The sequence below is a fragment of the Anser brachyrhynchus genome (genome assembly GCF_964034855.1).
Source record: "Anser brachyrhynchus genome assembly, chromosome: 1".
In the NCBI taxonomy this organism is placed as follows: domain Eukaryota; kingdom Metazoa; phylum Chordata; class Aves; order Anseriformes; family Anatidae; genus Anser; species Anser brachyrhynchus.
In genome coordinates this window covers 140,690,655-140,708,546 of record NC_137694.1, presented here as the reverse complement: position 1 = coordinate 140,708,546, position 17,892 = coordinate 140,690,655, and the positions used below count along the sequence as shown (strand labels likewise).

At 41.7% G+C, this 17,892-nt stretch overlaps 1 protein-coding gene across 4 annotated transcripts in view; it reads right to left on the bottom strand.

Moving 5' to 3' along the window:
• The window catches only part of OCA2 (OCA2 melanosomal transmembrane protein), a 205,771-nt gene extending 188,083 nt beyond the window's left edge, over positions 1-17,688 (bottom strand). For 2 of the 4 annotated variants that reach the window (XM_080585519.1, XM_080585520.1), the window contains exon 1: positions 17,245-17,687. The gene's annotated coding sequence lies outside the window, so the exon portion shown is untranslated. Of the gene's footprint in view, positions 1-17,244 lie in introns of all 4 variants that reach the window. The other 2 variants (XM_080585517.1, XM_080585518.1) reach the window with 2 other exon arrangements.
• Positions 17,689-17,892: the final 204 nt, after the last annotated feature.

The following is a 17,892-nucleotide window of genomic DNA, read 5'->3' as shown; positions in this document are numbered from 1 at the left end:
GGGAAAAAAAAGAAAAAAGACTCTAGAAGATACTTGTAAAATGTAGCTGAAAACTATTCAGGAAATGCAGGTTGCTTTAGCTAAGACATGCTGAGAAACCAGGCATGTTTGAAAGGAAAAACAGTGTCTTTCCTGTCATGACCTATATGCAAACCCAGAGAGAGTTTTCTTCTCTCCTTGAGCTATGAAAGTTCTTTTTATGCCATAAAGTTAATGTTTCTGTATTCTTTTAAAAATGAGATCAATAGCAAATACCATGTTTCAAGAAAGCTACCTAGCCTGCTGAGATGCCGAAGGCCTTTCATGAAGTCTTTGTGCAAGAATATGAAATGATTGACACTGATGAGGAAAACTCCAGCACTATCGCCTTGCTAGAGGACTTTTGAGAGTCTTTTTGACTTCTCTCTGGCACTTTCATAACCCATCATTACATATTCATGGGAAAGCAATGAGAGCTCATGTGCTCAGATCACCCTGAAGCGTGTCTGTGGGTAACCCCTGAGGTCCCGAGGCAGAGGCTGACAAGGAACACCCGGCTCCACAGCCCTTGCCAGGGCCTTGGGCCTCTCCAGCTGCTGCAGGCAAAGGCAGCACAGGGTAACCACAGGTGAGGCAGGAAAGGTTGGAGAAGAGTATTCTGAAATCTGAAATGGCTTCTAATAGGCCTTTATTGGTGATTGCAGATTGCTGGTGTTGTTTTTACTTTGGGCTCCTTATCCTACAAGACATGTCAAAGTCTATAGCAGTGCCCTATTCTCATATTGGGTGTGTATAAAGGTCTTCATATCTTTAAATATTGCTTACATACATTTTTAAGTAACAAGCAAGACAGTAGGAAGGGGTTGATTAATTGACACTATACTTTGAAATCATTACAATAACCCTGGCTAGTTTCAATGGTGTTTTAGAGAAAAGAAAATTCAGGTTGCGAAGTTGAAAAGGAATACCAATATTAAGGGACATTTTTATATTAGTTTTATGCCCATACTATGCTAATAAATGTTACAAGTTCTTAACAAATTATGCTACAGACTTTCAAGCTGAACACCAAACTCCCTAAAACAAAGTGCAGAAAAATGTGTTATTGCCCTCAGAATGACATGTCTAGATGATTGTTATTCCCACAGTGTCAATCTTTCTTATGTCTAACTTGATAAACTGCAGGTGCTCGAAATTGCTGCAACAGCTAGAATACTGATAGGCAATAAGTGTTCATGTCACATTTCTCCTGTCCGCTGTTAGCCTAAATTTACTTCATAGAAAAGATGATGATAAGGAGTCTCTTTGCACAAAGGAATTAGAGCATCCATATGCCTTGGCAGCTGTACCATGGAAAAATAAAATACCAACAGGTGCAGAAGAGCAGAGTTCATGGTACTGATGGTTTCTCCTATATTCTAAATATACAGCAAATCAGAATAAAGTACATCTCCTTCATACAGAACCCCAGCACAAATGGAGGTAGCAGTGACATAGACACAGTTTTAGCACACCTCTTTGTCCTAAGTATCTATCAGACTGGAATTTGTTTGTGAAATGTCCCTTGGCACATTCACTATTTCAACTACAAAAAAAAGCAGCACACTAGGTATGATTATATTTTACAAAGTGAATGTAAATATTTCATACACTGTTAATGTGGCTGGAATTTTTACTTCCCTGCGGGTAAAAATAGCTGACCCTCATTTGTTGACACTGGCTATAATATATTCAAGATAATTAAACCAAGAGGGAACATTAAGGGAGCTAGTTAAGTATTTTGTATGTATTTATTTCTATGTTCTATGATCAAAAAAGTTTTTGTTTACTTTCTACAAATAATTTGTTGGAGTTTTTTAATTTTTTTTCCTTCCTGTACTAACAGGTTTCATGGCCATATTCAAAAATTAATCATCACCACAGGACAAAACTACAATGAATGCTAAAATGATATTCTTCTGAGACAGCCATAGCAAACAGCAAAGCATTCTAGAAGCCAGACAATGACCACTGTAAATGTACATATCTGTACTGATTTCAAGCATCATTAGTACTTATTCTTCTTTCCAGATAGCCAAAGGGATTTGATTCAGTCCCTATCAAAATTTTGCTTTGATTTCAGCTGGGAGAGGGTCATACCTGACTGAGCTAATAAACTTCAGTTTCGACTAGAAATTTCAATGTTATTCTAACAACCTGTTCTTGTGTGAATTAAAAACCAGTCAATCAAACACTAAACAAGGGAAAAAAATGAAAACAGACATATTTAGCACTTACTTTTCTGGAATTTGGGCACTCCATTAGCACCCTACTGCTGTACACAGCTTTTTGCCTTCCTTGTGTTGCAACTGAGCCTGCTTTTATATACATTCCTACTTCTTTCAAATGATCATGCACTAAAAAGAAGCACAGCTTCATTGATAAAACTAGTGTGCCCATGCTGTTGATGGCACTGGTTCACGTTACAGTCCTGACAAATTCATTAATTTCTCTCTCAGCTTTAAAACATTCTTACAAAACCAAGAAGCTGAAAGCACATGCTATAAGATGTAGATTTGTGAAGCTGGCAGCTTTCTGGAGTGCTAAAGCTTATGAAAATCCAAATCCAAGCTAAAATGTATGGAATGTGAGCCTTGGGGCTTTATCCAAAATACATGGAGACTGGTGAGAGTCCTTCCACTGTCTTCACTCGACTTTGGATCAAGCCCTTCAAAGACGTAAAACAGAGGCTTAAAATGCCAAGCTTGTAGGAGATACTTGGTTGCAGATAGAAGTTGCCAGGCTCCATAACTCTGAGGGGAGGGCTGAGTAATGCATCCTCAGGGCTAGAAGGTTAAAATCACACAGAGAAACTGTACACATTGTGCTGGCAAGTTGGCCCCAGGACCATGCACAGGGGAAATACAGGAAGGAAGGGATGTCAGACCACCCCCTCCGGGTCCACAGCATTCCTCCTCTCTTAGCCATGGCAGACAATCTTTTCATGTTGGTGGGAATTTGGTCACGAATTATTTTATTTAGGTATCCCTGGAAGAAGATATTTCAAATACAGCACAGAGGCAGAGCTTTCCTACCAAAATAAAAAGGAAGAGCACTAAAATCTCAAAACTGATCAAGCAACTTCATTGTTTCAGCAACTAGGAATTGCTTTAAGTGCTTGGGAGTGAAACCACAGCCCAGCAGCTGCCACCAAACTGGAGATGAGAATTGGGATTGCTGTTCCCTGCTTTGCTGTCTGTCTGTCTTGGGGCAAAGATGTGCCTTGTCCTCTAAGTAACTTTCATCCAGTAGGGTTTACTCAGCAAAGCTGTAAATTGTTTTGAAGTTCTGAGGCAGAAGGCACTGGGAAGTGCATTGTAATATCAATAGTAACTGCATTTTCTCAGCAAAATATTTGCACTCTGCATGAGAGTACATTTCATGGGAAGGGGGAAAAAGAGTGGCCTCTTCATTCAGATTATCTTAACCAAACCACCTCTGACAAGTGCTTATGTTCCTTGGCATTCACTTAAGATGGTGCATTCCTAGGCAGAAAGTTCATTGCACAGAATATTCATTAGCAAGTCCTTCTGTGAATCCCAATAAACACTGTGCCCTCCAAGTCTCCAGAAGGTCTGAAGCAAGCATGCATTTCTGAAGTAGCTGCTTAAAGATCTGAGGGAAACTTGGCTGGAGGAATAGCCACATGATCCTCCATCCCCTTTAGAATTTTTGGCTTTCAAACACTAAGTCCAACGTGACTTGACAGCCTTATACAATCAAAAACTCACCATTGACCAACCGAGCAATGCAATACTGGGAAGGTTAACCAGAAGAGGGAGGGAGATGAGTATCCAAATTCCCTTTCTTTCTGTCTCCTCATTTGAAGATTTTACCTTATAACTACTCAAACGGAAGTGAAAACTTCCCACGGGGAATCTGGCTGTTGTGCAGAACAACATTGCTGGCTGAGGAAAGGCAGGATCTCTTTCCTGGCCATGCAGAGCAATCCACGCAGAGCTTGTGTGAGCACAGCACTAATGTGAATCAGGGCAGACCCCACTGCAAGGACAGCTCTGAGCTTTTGAGATGTTGGGATGAGTGTGCATACTTTGGGTCCAGAAAAAAGGAGCTTGGGAATCCATGAGCAGAACCTTCAGTGCTTTGTTTTATCTCTAGCCCTTCATCATCATACTCTCTCTTTAAGAATCCCTATTGAAAAATAACCCTTGGAAAATATAATTGCTGGTCATAGACCTCAACAGGGTGCTGGAAGAAACTAATATCTTGACTGGATCCACTGTGCTCCTTGTCCCTGTCCCTATATTAAAGAGGTGACACCTCATTCCCACTGTGGGTCATGGGAACTAATGCAAAAGGAAAAGGAGACAAAACTGTTGGGCCTGACATTCACACTAATTACTCTTGTCCCTACCCTAAAACCGGTGAGAGATGTGTTTGCACTTACCCTAAATCCTCTTTTCACAGTCAAAGCAGTGTAAATGAATGCTAGGGTTGGTGGAAATAAGGACTATTATCTTCAAAGAGATTGTTTGACCTACCTAAACTTTGCAGCAATTTCACTGTAATAATTTTTTATTTTTTTACCCTGACACATTGTGGAAATCTCACACTAGCAGTCATGAGAAAGTGGAAGACAATGACTAGATAATTTGGTGCATCCCAAAGTCTTTAATTTAATCATGGATTGTACTTCGGGAGATGTGTTATTTAAAGATATGTAAGAATTTCATATCAGGCTGCAAACATTTGTTTCTTTTACTTCATGAAAGATAATTGCTGGATTATGGATAATTGTTAGATAAAATATTCTTTTCACTTATCAGAGTTCACAAAAGTTACCTCATAGCAGAAATAGTTCTGAGTTAACTCAGCAATGAAGAATTCTAAATTATTAACTTCCTCTGATATCCAAGTAGTCTGTATTTTAAAGCTAAATATCATTTATCTGGAAGTAAATCAAGTCTCTCTGGTGCTCAGAGTTGTAGTTCAACTAATTTATTCCTTAGCAAAGTCCAAAAATGGTTATGTTTACTACATTCAACTTTTTTTTGAAAGTGTTCATGAAATGTGTTAGATTTAATACATTAAGCATTTATTTCTGATTTATGGGACTTTACAGCAGTCTGTGGGTAGATGCAGAACAATCTTTTGGCCAAAAAGATCAATTTCTCTTCTGTGTCATTAAAGCCAGAAAAATTGAACCTCCAGTTTGACTTCTAGAGCAGTGAATAAATGGCTGAAGAAAACCAATTTGCATGAAGAGGGAAAAGGTGTCTATAGCCCATGAATGATCGATAAACATAGGCAAAACATTTCAAAAGGAATGCAGAAATTTGTTCTTTTCTAAATGTAAGGAGAAATAACAGCTGTTTAACTGGGAGTCCTGCATCGACCACAGCTGTTGTGAGAAGTTTCCCTTTGAAAATACAGACCTTAGCTTAAGCTTATATGCCCTAATATTAATAAGATACCCTTTGTTTAATGGATAGCCTTGCTGTTTGAATTTTGTATTATTACGGACTGTTTTAAGGCAGCCATCTGGGCCCAGTCAGACCAAGGATCTCTGCATACAGACCTAAGCACCTAATAGGTGGAGGACCAAAGAGTGCAGCCTGTTTACAGACGGTGAAGCTATATAGCGAGGAGCAGTGGCCCTGCAAGGTGCTCCAGCATTTAACAAAGAACTCAGCCTGCATCCTCCTGCACCATGGAGCAAAAAGGACAAATGTAATCCCTGAAGGTTTAAGGCCAAATAGCACACAGGTATTGAGACTTGTTCTCTTGCCATGTTAGAATTTGTTTCCTACCAAGTGCTGGGGTTCCTGTTTTGGAAAGGAATTTGGAAGAAGGGAGACAGTGCAGAAAACTCACAATGCAAATAATCCAAGGGCTTGAGAAATGCCTTACTGCAGAGTAAGTCCCATTTATCAAAAAAAAAAAAAAAAAAAAAGGAGCGATGACTCAGTTATTAGGCCACCTCCACAGAGAGCAAATATCTGGTACTAGTGCATACTTTAACTTAGTGGAAAAGGCAAGATAAGAACTGATGGCTGGAAGATGAAGCCAGATAAATCCAAACAGGAAATACGGCAATTTTTTATGATGTTTTTAAGTGGTCACATAGATTAACTACTGAAACAAACTACTGAGGACAGCAGACTGGCAATGCCTCCCCATCTAGAGTTATCACTGGGACATCTGCTTAGTCAAGACATGCTATTCAATCCAAGACTGGGGAAAACCGGCTAAAATGTGAAAAAGTGTGATACAAGAGTGCAAGTTAGAGATGAGAGTCCCCTTTAAACCCAAATTCTGTGAAAGTCTGGCTGTACAAATTTCCTTTTGATCCATGATCTCACAATCATTTGAGGTTCATTTTCCAGCAATTTGTTTTTTATACTTTGGCTTTAAGCAAAAAAAAAAAAAAAAAAAAAAAAAGGTAAACCAGATACAGTTATCACAATACAAGTTGTTAAGTTGTTTCAAGTTGTTTCAAAAAAATCCTTACAGTAATCTATTCCTTTTGGACCTATAAAAAAAAAAAATCTGGTTACTGAGATTTTTTGTGCATTTTCATGCTTAAAAAGCAATGCTTCTGCTGGCAATTTTCATTGAACTCTACTACACTACTATTTATAGAGCCACTTCAGCAATGAAATAGGAAGCTGTAATCGCACTCTACATACTTTGGCAGCCCTTGACATGGGCAGGATGTCTGAGAGGTACTGTATTCAGGCTCTTCTTTTCCTTTCTTAATAAAAATCTGTCTTCAGAACTTCCGTATAAAAGGGAAGAACTCATTAGCTGAGAGGCACACAAAATGCAAAGAGCTCATTATGCTTTTGGGATGAAGATACCAAGTTTAGCCAGATATTGTATTTTAATTGGATTTCCCAGCAATAAGAACAAAACACTCTCAAAACGAACCCTCCGAGGGAGGAGAAAGCAGGACTCTGCTCTTTCTCTGCAGGCCCTGTAGCCAGTGGGACTTGTGCAGATCTTTCCTCCTTCTGACTCCAGTACTGGTGGAGCACCTCACCCACTCTGCAGAGGAAGAAACCACATCGATAAGTGCTGGTGCCTGCAGCCTCCCTTCCTTGCCCTGAGCCACTGAACCTGAAGAAATTCTTCTAATAGACCAAAAAGAGGGTTGGTTATGTGATCCTCATGTCAACCCACCTCTTGTTTCAAACCTGAAATATCTTGACCTTGCTTCTCCTTGGGAAGCTGCTAAAACAGACCCTTAGGACCAAGGGGATGCTGCAGGGTCACTGTCACTCATGGGCACTTATGCTTAGCAGATGGACTGCCAGGAAGACAGCACTGCCTGTCCAGGTACCCGTGCAGGTATGTGCTGCTCTTCCTGCAGCACGAGCACAATCTGTCCAACAGCCCAGCAGAGGATGTCCCTGACGCGCGCTGTGTATTTACACCAGGCACCTAAGACAGAGCGACTGGGCTGCCCATCCAACAGCAACCCTGCTCCTGCCTCTTCTAAGACCAAGAGATTTTGTGCATGATAATTGGCTTTGTGCTGTCAAAGGGTTGTGTAGGAGATATCTTTGTTGCTGACTGGAGAGAGAAACCTCCAGGAAAAAGGTTTACTGATGGCAATAGCAACCCCCCTGTGCTGTTTTCCATAAGAAATGAAGCATCTCCAGAAATTTTTGCCCAAACCAAGAATTTTGCACAACAGCTACCAGGTAAAGGCTGCCTCCCGACCTGTTAGTACCTGCAAGAAATCACAAGGTTGTGATGACGCTCTTGGGATATGAACACAAAAGCAAGTTGTCTCTGCAAACCTGTGAGCAAGGTCAGGGTGCACTGGCTCTCTCCCTAGAGTTTTCCCTCTGATGGTCCTCAGTGGAGCCTCTATGCCAACCCTGGAGATGGATACCGCAAGGTCCCACATCGCAAAACACCAGGCATGTTCAATGTTGCATATTAGCACTTCCTTGGACAACGCCTTGGGGTATTCATATCCTAAAGTTGCTTAAGAAAAATGCTTTGGATGAAACCTTGGTGCCCTTGAAATTCATCCTTATTGAAGTCAATGGCAAATACTTTCTGCTTTGCTCTTCTGGCAAAAAAGAAAAATATACACTTCTGAAATCAAAATGAAGGTGGCTGCAGCTTCATAGATTGAGCAAGGCTGGAATGGCTTAGCTTCACTGCTGTTCCTACATGCATGCAAATGAACTGCTTTACTATTATTTAATTTAGAACGTTTGAGTTACTGAAGATGAAGCATGCATGTTATGACAGATTTGAGACTAAAGCCTGCTGCTGAAATTTGCCACAGCCACGTCATAAACAATTAGATATGAAAGATGTAAAAAATGGTAACAGAACAGTGACAGGAGAGGTACAAACACAGTCACTGCTGATATCCCTGGTCATAAAATCTCCGATGCATGCTGAAAACATGAGTTGCATCAAGATCTGGGGTATGTCATCTAGGATCATTTCCTTACAGACACTTACCCAAATGTCCCAGCACTCAAACAGCCCGTATGTCCAAGACAAGAAAAGGACTATGTAATGAAAACCTGATACACAGAAAATTTTAGAAGAATGTGGTATTCCTGATGCACTATAGTTGTGCAGCCTTTGTAAAGATATACAGTCTGAAGTAATAACCCTCATATTTGGCATGTACTGGTGCTAGAGTGTGCATACACAACACCAAATATATCCCATGCTGGCCAAAGACAAGCAATCGTGACACACCGCATAAATTAGAATATACATGCTGAGAAATTCCTTGAAAACAGAAAAAAAGAGTGTATGAGAATTGTCTCTTCAAGCATCAGGTCCCCGCTCAACCCCAGGCCAAGTTAGGTGTGATTTTGTGTGAAGCTACTCCAGATTTGTTATGGCCAGTTACCGTTTAGATTATTGAGAAAGAGATTTTCTAGGCTCAAGCTAAAGCACAGTTTCCCCAGTGAGGAGTTTCATAGACTTTGCTTTTATATTAGAAGTTGAAGCATCAACTGCATTTGAGCGTATCACACACAGTCTAAAAGGAAAGGAAAATCAGCTCGCAACATGGCTAAGAGAGGCTGAGAGAGGTGTTAGGGAACTGACCTTAAAAAAAAGAGAGAAGCACAGTGTTAAGAAAAGGTTAAGGCACAGCTTGGTGAATCTGCTTGTAGATATTCCAGGGCAGCTCAGAGCTGCCCTCCCTCACCCTGAATCCCATGTCCTGCCTTCCCCAGTCCCCAGGGTTTTGAGGCTCTTGAACTGGTGATGGTGGCTTTGTTCTCCATGGCCCTTGTTGGATTTGACAAGAAGCTCAGCATGAGCCAGCACTATGCAGCAATGTGATCCCAGAAGACCAACTGCATCCTGGGTTGCATCAAAAGCAGCATGGCCAGCAGGGAGAGGGAGGTGATTCTCCCCCTCTGCTCTGCTCTCATGAGAACCCACCTGGCATGCTGTGTTTGGCACTGGGGCCCCCAGCACAAGAAAGATGTGGAGATGTTAGAATGGGTCCAGAGGAGGGCCATAAAGATGATCAGAGGGCTGGAGCACCTCTCCTGTGAAGACAGACTGAGGGAGTTGGGATTGTTCAGCCTGGAGAAGGGAAGGTTCTGGGGAGACCTTACAGTGGCCTTCCAGTACCTAAAGGGGGCCTACAGGAAAGCTGTCAGAGAGTGCAGTGATAGGACAAGGGGTAATAGCTTTAAACTAAGAAATGGTAGGTTTAGATTAGACATTAGGAAGAAATTCTTTATTCATAGGGTGGTGAGACACTGGAACAGGTTGCCCAGAGAAGCTGTGGATGCCCCATCCCTGGAGGTGTTCAAGGCCAGACTGGATGGGGCTTTGGGCAACCTGGTCTGGTGGGAGGTGTCCCTGCCCATGGCAGGGGGTTGGAATTAGATGGGCTTTAAGGTCCCTTCCAAGACAAATCATTCTATGGTTCTATGATTCTGTCATTTCTGTGGCATGAATTTGACCAGCCACTTTCTGAATCCAGAAAAAAATGTCAAATATTCATAACTTCCTCTTGCAAAGTGCTTCTGGCCCATGACAATTCACTGCAAGTGATGATTTATTAATAGAAGGGTTTTCCTGGAAAACTGCAAACATTCTAGTTAAAGCAAACTGAAAGACAGACCCTAAAACATCAAAAAGACCAAGGGGTCACTGCAAATACAACAGAGTTGGATTAAAATCTCTGTTCAGTCCAAAGCTCAGTTTTTATCTGATCATCCCTCCAGCACGGCGTATGACCTGACCTTGGGTATTCTGCTGCTGTCTACCGGTACAAGCTGTTGGTGCTGTACCAGTTTCTGCAGAGGGGTTGTCTATGCAAGATTCTGCATATCTCTTGGGCTGGTGTGAAGACTTGTCAGCCTGTGGTCAGGGCATTCATTTCCTGTGTGGAGGATGCAGCTTGAGATTTCTTATTTCCCCGAAAGATTTAAAGCCATCTGGAGCCCCACAGTGAAGGGGGACACAGAATAAAGTACAGTTCACCCTTGGAGGGACCTCTGGAAGGCGTCTGCCTCTTATGCCCAAATTCTTTATTTCTTCTCAGAACCAGTGGGAAAGCTTTGGAAATGTTACAGTTTATGAGAACCACAAGCTTAATTCCAGTTCTGAAAGGGCTCAGGCACAACTGGGTATCTCCCTATCAGCCCATAAGGTCGGTTTTCAAAACTGATACCTGTTATTTTATTTTATCAACACACTTCTGAAAAGTTTATCCTCCATCTCATCCTTGCAAGGCCCCACCTGAAACTACGCCACATGCCGTGCCCCAGTCCACCTAGAAGCACATTTGCCGAAACCAAGACCACGCTTGCATCCAGGCGAGGGCCGGACCCTGGCACACACAACAGCAGCAAGAGCACTTGGCTGACGTTCATTCCTCAGCTGACTGGCCTGACCCTGAGGTGAAATTCCTCAGCCGGCAGAGAAGTATTCCTGGTGAGACACAGACAGCCTGAGGAGCAGCTGGGTATGAACCCACGGTGTGAGGAGGCCACATTTCCCTGCACACTGACAGCAGTCTCCCAAGCCCCTGTCATATGAGGAGCCATCACAAAGTCAGCTCCAGTTCAGATGACAGATAATTGTCCATTACTGGCTACGGTGAAACATTTTTTTCTCCTGCACTGCTCGACTTCCTAGTGCAATGCACCAGGAAAAGTGGTTTCAGCAGGAAATTGTATCTCCCAGGTGAAGGAACAGCTTATAAATTAAATTAGCCCCATTCAGCATGCTATGAAATTTTAAAGCAAATCAAGCAAGGGCATATAAGCACAAGACTGTGGATCTTGGGGGGGAAAAACTAGCAGATATAAAATCGAGTATTAAACACTATGTTGTGGTTTAACCCAGGCAGGCAGCTAAGTGCCACACAGCCACTTGCTCACTCTGCCCAGGTGGGATGGGGGAGAGAATTGGAAAGGTAAAAGAGAGAATTCATGGGTTAAGACAATTACGATTTACTAGGTAAGGCAAAAGTAACTGTGGCTTGGACATCCACAGCCACAGTCCCTTTGAGGTGTACCTGCTCTGATGCAGCCTTCTCCATCAGCCACAGTCCCTTCAGAGGTGCCTTCAGACACCTGCTGTGTTGTGGTCTTACCCATGGCCACAGACACTTTGAAGTATTCTGGCATGGCCTTACCCACGGCCACAGACACTGCAAGATGTGCTTGCTGCAGCATGGACTTCCCCATCGCCACAGATGCTTCGAGGTGCACTTGCTCTGGAGTGGACTTATCCATGGCCAGAGACATTTGGGGATGTACATGCGCCCACGTGGGCTCATCCACGGGTCCCACTCCCTCTGACACGAGTTCATTCTGGAGTTCCAGCCTGTCCAGTGCAGTAGCACAGGCACAGCAGCGGTGCCCTGGCCATCAGCCAGCCCAGGTGCATGGCCACAGCTGTTATCAAAGCGTTCCCAGGCACAGCAAAGCAAGATGACAAGGAGTAGAGCAAATGGCAGAAGCAAAAGCAGCCACTAACAAACATTGGACTCTAACATACAGAAAGGCAAGTAACCCCCATGACAAGCACAAGAGCCTGCCTATTAGCAGCTAAACAGCTATAACATCTATAAATTTTGTCAAGCACACTCCACACTCCAAGCAAATCTGTCATCTTCTCAAACTTTTTATGCCCCATGCTGGGAAAAAAAAAAAAAAAAAAAAGTTGACAGAGCTACAAAACAGGTAGAAAGTGTTCTTGCTTTAAACACAGCCCTCTTAACCAGAAATGTTCCTGCACACATTCCTAAATACAAGTGGCAAGTGTTCAAATGCTATATGGTATGGAGAGTACTGATGACAAATAGATACCAATTAGGCAGATATTTCTGCCTACAGAACACAGGTTAGCTTGGTTAAAACAAATCTCTAAATTAGCCATCAGTCGTGATATCTCCACAGTGTTGTGGAATTTGCAGCAGCTCCTATAGAATAATGTCTACCTGGCACTAAAATTAAGTGCTCTTGCAAAGAACCACAATGACTGAAATTACCGGACACCAGTTTTAAGAAAAATAACTAGGGATAGGCATGCAAACATTGGAATGGCTCATTCATAAGCACAGAACCTTTGGCTCTACGGACAGAGAGATGTATACATATACATCAGCTATACATATGCCTATAGGTTATGAATAATGTCTTGCATAGCAGAGCCTGTGGTTTAAGAGCAGTAGTAGTTTGAGAGAAGTCTGTCATGCTGGATGCTGAACATTTGCAATGCCTCCCCAGTTTTACTTGTAGTTTCTTTGGGTACTTTTTCCCTTGATCACTGCCCTGGCCCCAAGAAAATGTAACAAAATTCCTACATATTTAGGGTGCTTGTGTTATGACTTAAATATAGTGTTCAAGAAGCATTTTCACAGATTGTGCTGTTCTGCTACAAAAAAAAAAAAAAAAATTACAAACCTGTAAGCTAACAAAGCCATAACTAAAATAGATTTTTGTGACAAGCAATTACAAAGTGCTGGACCTCACTGCAATAGAAAGCGAACCTCTTTCAGAGGGAAAATCACCTATAAACGCCCTTTGGGGGGTGTTCAAGGAACAGGAACCGGTGCACTTGCATTTCTGCTTTGATTTTGTCAGCTTCCAGCCAGCTTCCCGGCATCCCTGCTGAAGCAATGGGGCAGAGCCAGCCCCTGCCCGGGGCAGAGAGAAGAGTGGCTTCACGGCGCTCGCCCCGCTGCTCCTGGCAGGACACAAAGTGCAGCCCAGCTGCGCAGCTGTCTTGAGGGATGGCCGCTTCCCTGCACTGTGCTTAACAGATCCACGCTAATCCGTCACCACAAATCCAACAAAAGTCATGTAACTGGCTCTGTGACTGGGAGGAAAATGTATCCTGCAAGTCCTCCTGGTTTGATGACAGGTAAAGAAAATGAGATTTTAACAAATCAGCCCATGAATGGTGGAAAAGAAAATACTGCACAATGTCAACACAATGTTATATTTGACTAAACATTCCTGAGGGTGCCATTGTTCCACCCAGTGAAAAGCGATGACCCCGACACCATTCGTCCTGGAAGAGAGCTCTGTACAGGGCATCCCTGGCAGGCTGCTGGGAACTGCAGCTGCTGGGGCATGAATGAGGCCCCAGCTCATTCCTGCAAGCTGCAGGACCACAGCAATGGTATTAGCAGGAGGCAGTCCTGTTGGGCCTGGGCAGAATTCAATAGCTGGGAACTAGCACAAAAAGCAACCACAACAACAGCAACAAGAACAAAACTGCTGTCCCTTTGTGTGAAACAACAGAGATCGCAGCCTGGTCGACTAAAAAAGAATCATCAATGCTGTTTTCAATTTTGAAATTACAAGGTTATAAGGCTTATCATGCCAAGAATCTTTATTTGATTAAACCAGAAAAGTTGCAGAAACAGAAACATAGCACATGGGTTTTCTATGTTAAATTAAATAATTGTAATGATATATGTAAAATAGATGAACTTCTCTGCTATCTACAGATTGCATCAGTGAAGGGAAATGGTCACAAGAGACCTCAAGTGTAGCATCCACAGTGTGTGCTGGTATTTGTATAGATCAAGAAAGCACAACAGTAATAAGCCTTCCCAAGAGAGTAAAAGTCATGTGTTTATGCAAACTAATGAAAGGCAATGAGCATCAAACAAGATGGCTACAGTGCTGAGCCGGCTGATACTGCAAACCTCTGACATGTGACGTACGGCCGTGGAAGAAGATAAGGGTATGCTGATGGAGATTGAGGCTGGCAGAGCAGAATAAAAAATCTGTGCACAACAGATCCCTCCCTACCACAGTCCCATGCCACATAGCTAAAGAGTCTTATGACACTGCAATAGCTCCTGGATCAGGTACTTTTGCTCCTAGTGAGGCTGCATTTTAAAAGCCAACTTCTCTGAGAGATACGTCCAGGGCTCCAGAATTCCCTGCTGCGGCTGCCAATTATCTCGGTCCCCTCTTCAGTACTTTCTTTACTCTTTTTTGTAGGCTCCTGAAGTACCACAGACCTGGTACCTAAACCCATTGATAGCTGCAGGAGGATAAGAAGTCTTAGCTTTACTCTCAATAGGTGCTGTTCAGATGACTTAAAAATAAAATTAATTTTTTTTTTAAAAAAAAGGTCACTAGTCAACCAGAAGATGCTGTATCCTGCTGTATCCTGCCCTTTTTGATAGGAAAACACTGGGTGCAGTCATATTCCTGCAGAGATTAAGAATTTCAATGTGTTCAGTGAGATTACAGGTCTAGGATCAGGGGTAAGGCGTGGAAATGAGAGGAACATGAAAGTCCAAATGTTGATTTATGAGTGAATAAGTTTATGTTCCACACATCTTCAAGCAAATGAACGGTTTTGGCAGCACTCTGCAGCTCTTCTAGTGAACACAGAATGTTTTCTTTCTTCTCTCGGGGAAATTAAAATGTCAGTAGTTCATTCCTCTTTCTTGTTTGATCTGTTCCTAGCTGGACATGGAGATTTTAAAGCGTATGATGATCCTACAGTGACCACATTAGAAATGCAAACATCTGCCAACCATTACCACACAGCGGTTTCTGAAATAATGCTCCATTTGTCCCTGCTCAGAGCAGAGACATACACAGTGTGCAATCCCTAACCATAACAGCCGGTGCCTGTCAGAAAATAGTAGGGTTTTTGCAGTGGCTTGTTTGCCCAAAAATCATAGGAAAGGTTGTCCAACCTTCGGCACACAGACTTCAGTAGCTTTCTTTCCTAAGTATGACAGGCTGACATCGTTTTGTAAAGTTCTCGAAAAAGAAACTGAGTCATTGCTGTATCAATAGGCAAACTTTACTGCAGTACTAACAACACTCTGCAAAAATAATTTACTGAAGCCCCGGCAGTTTAATCTATTCTGTGAGAGAGAATGGCCAAGTCTTAACAGTGAGAACCTAAAGGCTTTCTGCTGTAACAGGATTTAGCAATAACTTTTAATTGGCAGTTCAAAGTTAATCCTCAGGGGAAAATGTGATCTGGCAAAAGCACCCAGTCACAAAGAAAAGGAAAAATCATTAGACTGTGGATTTTCTTTTTTTTTTTTCTTTTTTTTTTTTTCTTCTCAGTATTTCTCCAGCTATTGTTACTGGGAAAAATCATAGAAATAATTGTTGCATTGTCTTGGCCTAACAAGGCTCTTCATAGGTGACACATTTTTACCCCTTCTGTATTTAATTTCTCTACCAATGAAAAAAGGGCAAAAGTTTAAATTTGTCAGTGCTCCTAGTGGGCTTTACCTTTATTTAACACACCTTCTGAAGGGAAAACCATAGGCAAATCCCTTAGACTAATACTCCACTCTTCCTTTCTTTGTCTCTCAACATTATTTTCACAGGTTCACAGTCCCCAAATTTTCCTCCATTTCAACTTAAACGGCAGCCCCCAAAGGCTTGCAGTGAGGAAGCATTTCTCCTCCTGGATTTAGCTGCAGGAAAAGCCCATTACCCAGACAAATCTCATTACTTCACCAGGATCTGTTCAGCTCTAAATTTCAGCAGTTCCGTCATCTATGATTTCCTTGCTTTGTTCCAGTGACATTTAAGACTAACTCATGGTGACCTGCTTAACTCAGAAGAAAGTATATGGGTGCCTCAACAGAGAACTGATGAGGTCCAAATTAGCCTCCTACTGACAGATCAAAGCCTGCAGTGAAAACTGAGTTGTCAATAAAAGCTCTGGAACTGCCCTCATGAAACTACCATGAGCTCTGATAGTAAGACGTGAAAACACCTTATCTGAGATTTCAGGTAGCAAATATGTCCACCCGTGACTGTATTGAGAAATATGAAGTTTCCTACACATCAGCCAAACCACATTTCTTGAAAGGTGCAGCTCTTTAGACTCTGTTTTATATGGTTACTAGATTCTGTTCTCGAAAAAAATGCATTATACAAATAGTCCCCATAAAAATTATGTAGCTGTCTTAAGTGATTAATCCGCTGACCTCTTGCTTTAAGTTTCATTGAAATCCAAATGCTCATATCTAGTTTGTAAAATCGCAAACTCTCAGGAAGGAGGGCAGCTTTGCCCTTGTCCTCCTGCAACAAATGCAGCGTTGAACAGAACAGCCCATTGTTGGCCAGACAGACTGCTCTCTTTCTGGAAGACTACTCAAGCAAGACAACTAGAAAAATCACAAGAGCTTGTTACAAGTACAGTCAACATGAGTAAAATCCATGAAAAGGAATGTTTCTGAAAAGTAATAGTAGTATTCTATGAACTACTTCATTCATTTTTATTAAATCATTTTACTTTAGGGATGCATTCACTCTACAACATCTGTGCGTTGCCTCAATATGCAGACCTAAACATGTTTTTAAGTGTGTTTATATTTTACAGAATACCCAGCCCAAAAAGTAAGTCTGATCTACTTCTCTTACATGTAAATGCAATAGGAGCAGCAAAAAATAAATATCATAAATCACATCAGGTTTGAGTTCCCAAAGGAGCTACAATCTAAATTAAGTTAAAGCAATCTTCTAAATATTTAATATTCTGGGAAAGGTTAATGCAAAGGTAAAAGGAAATGCAACTGAAAGAACCACTGAATTTCATAACATATACTTGATGTGTTTCATTAATGTTCTAAAATGCTGAATGCTCAGGTACATACAAATGTTATACAGAAAACTCTGTGCTATTTGGAAAGTTAGAGTAACTTTTAATATGTATTATTTTATTGTGCATATTAAAACTTCTCTCAAAATTACAGAATTGCATTAAACTATCCTAGAAAACATGTCTTTTAGAAAAATTGCATTTTACCTGCTTTTTGGAAGAAGTCCTGAAGTGCTGCTTTTGTTTGAGAATAAAAACTCCAAAAGGAAGAAAAAAAACAAGGTGCACGGACGCAAAAAATAAAACACTTGGTTCAGCTGAAGGAGCTGCAAGATGCCTGTTGTTTTCTGAATAGAAAGTTTATTTGGGTGAATGGCTTTGTTGGTGTGCAATGCAGCTCAGCTCTTTGTAGTAAGTATCTCTAGATGAGGAGAGAGTGACATTTCATACTGTGCACTCTCATAAATGAAGCAGGAATTCCCAGATTTGCCATCACGTGATTTCAGTGAGGAACTAGCATTCATTTTACTCCCAGCACACATTACTCCCTGCCCAAACAAAGCTCTTTCCAAAGCCTGAGATGGTTGTAATAAGTGGCAAAGACTGAAAGGGTAAACAGATCGCTACGAGCTTCACTGAGCAGACACTTAACACGCTGCCCCGAATTCGGGCAAGAAGCAGGAAAAAATGTCCTGAGGAGGACAGAGCAAATGTACCCTTGTTAAAGTGCCACAGAAGTTATAAAAGAGCAGATTTAACAGTTCTCACTAGGAAAATCTGCCAGCATTTGAAAGGGAAAAAAAAATAAAATTCTGTTTTTCTGCCATAAGGAAGTACTAAAAAGATTATCCTGAC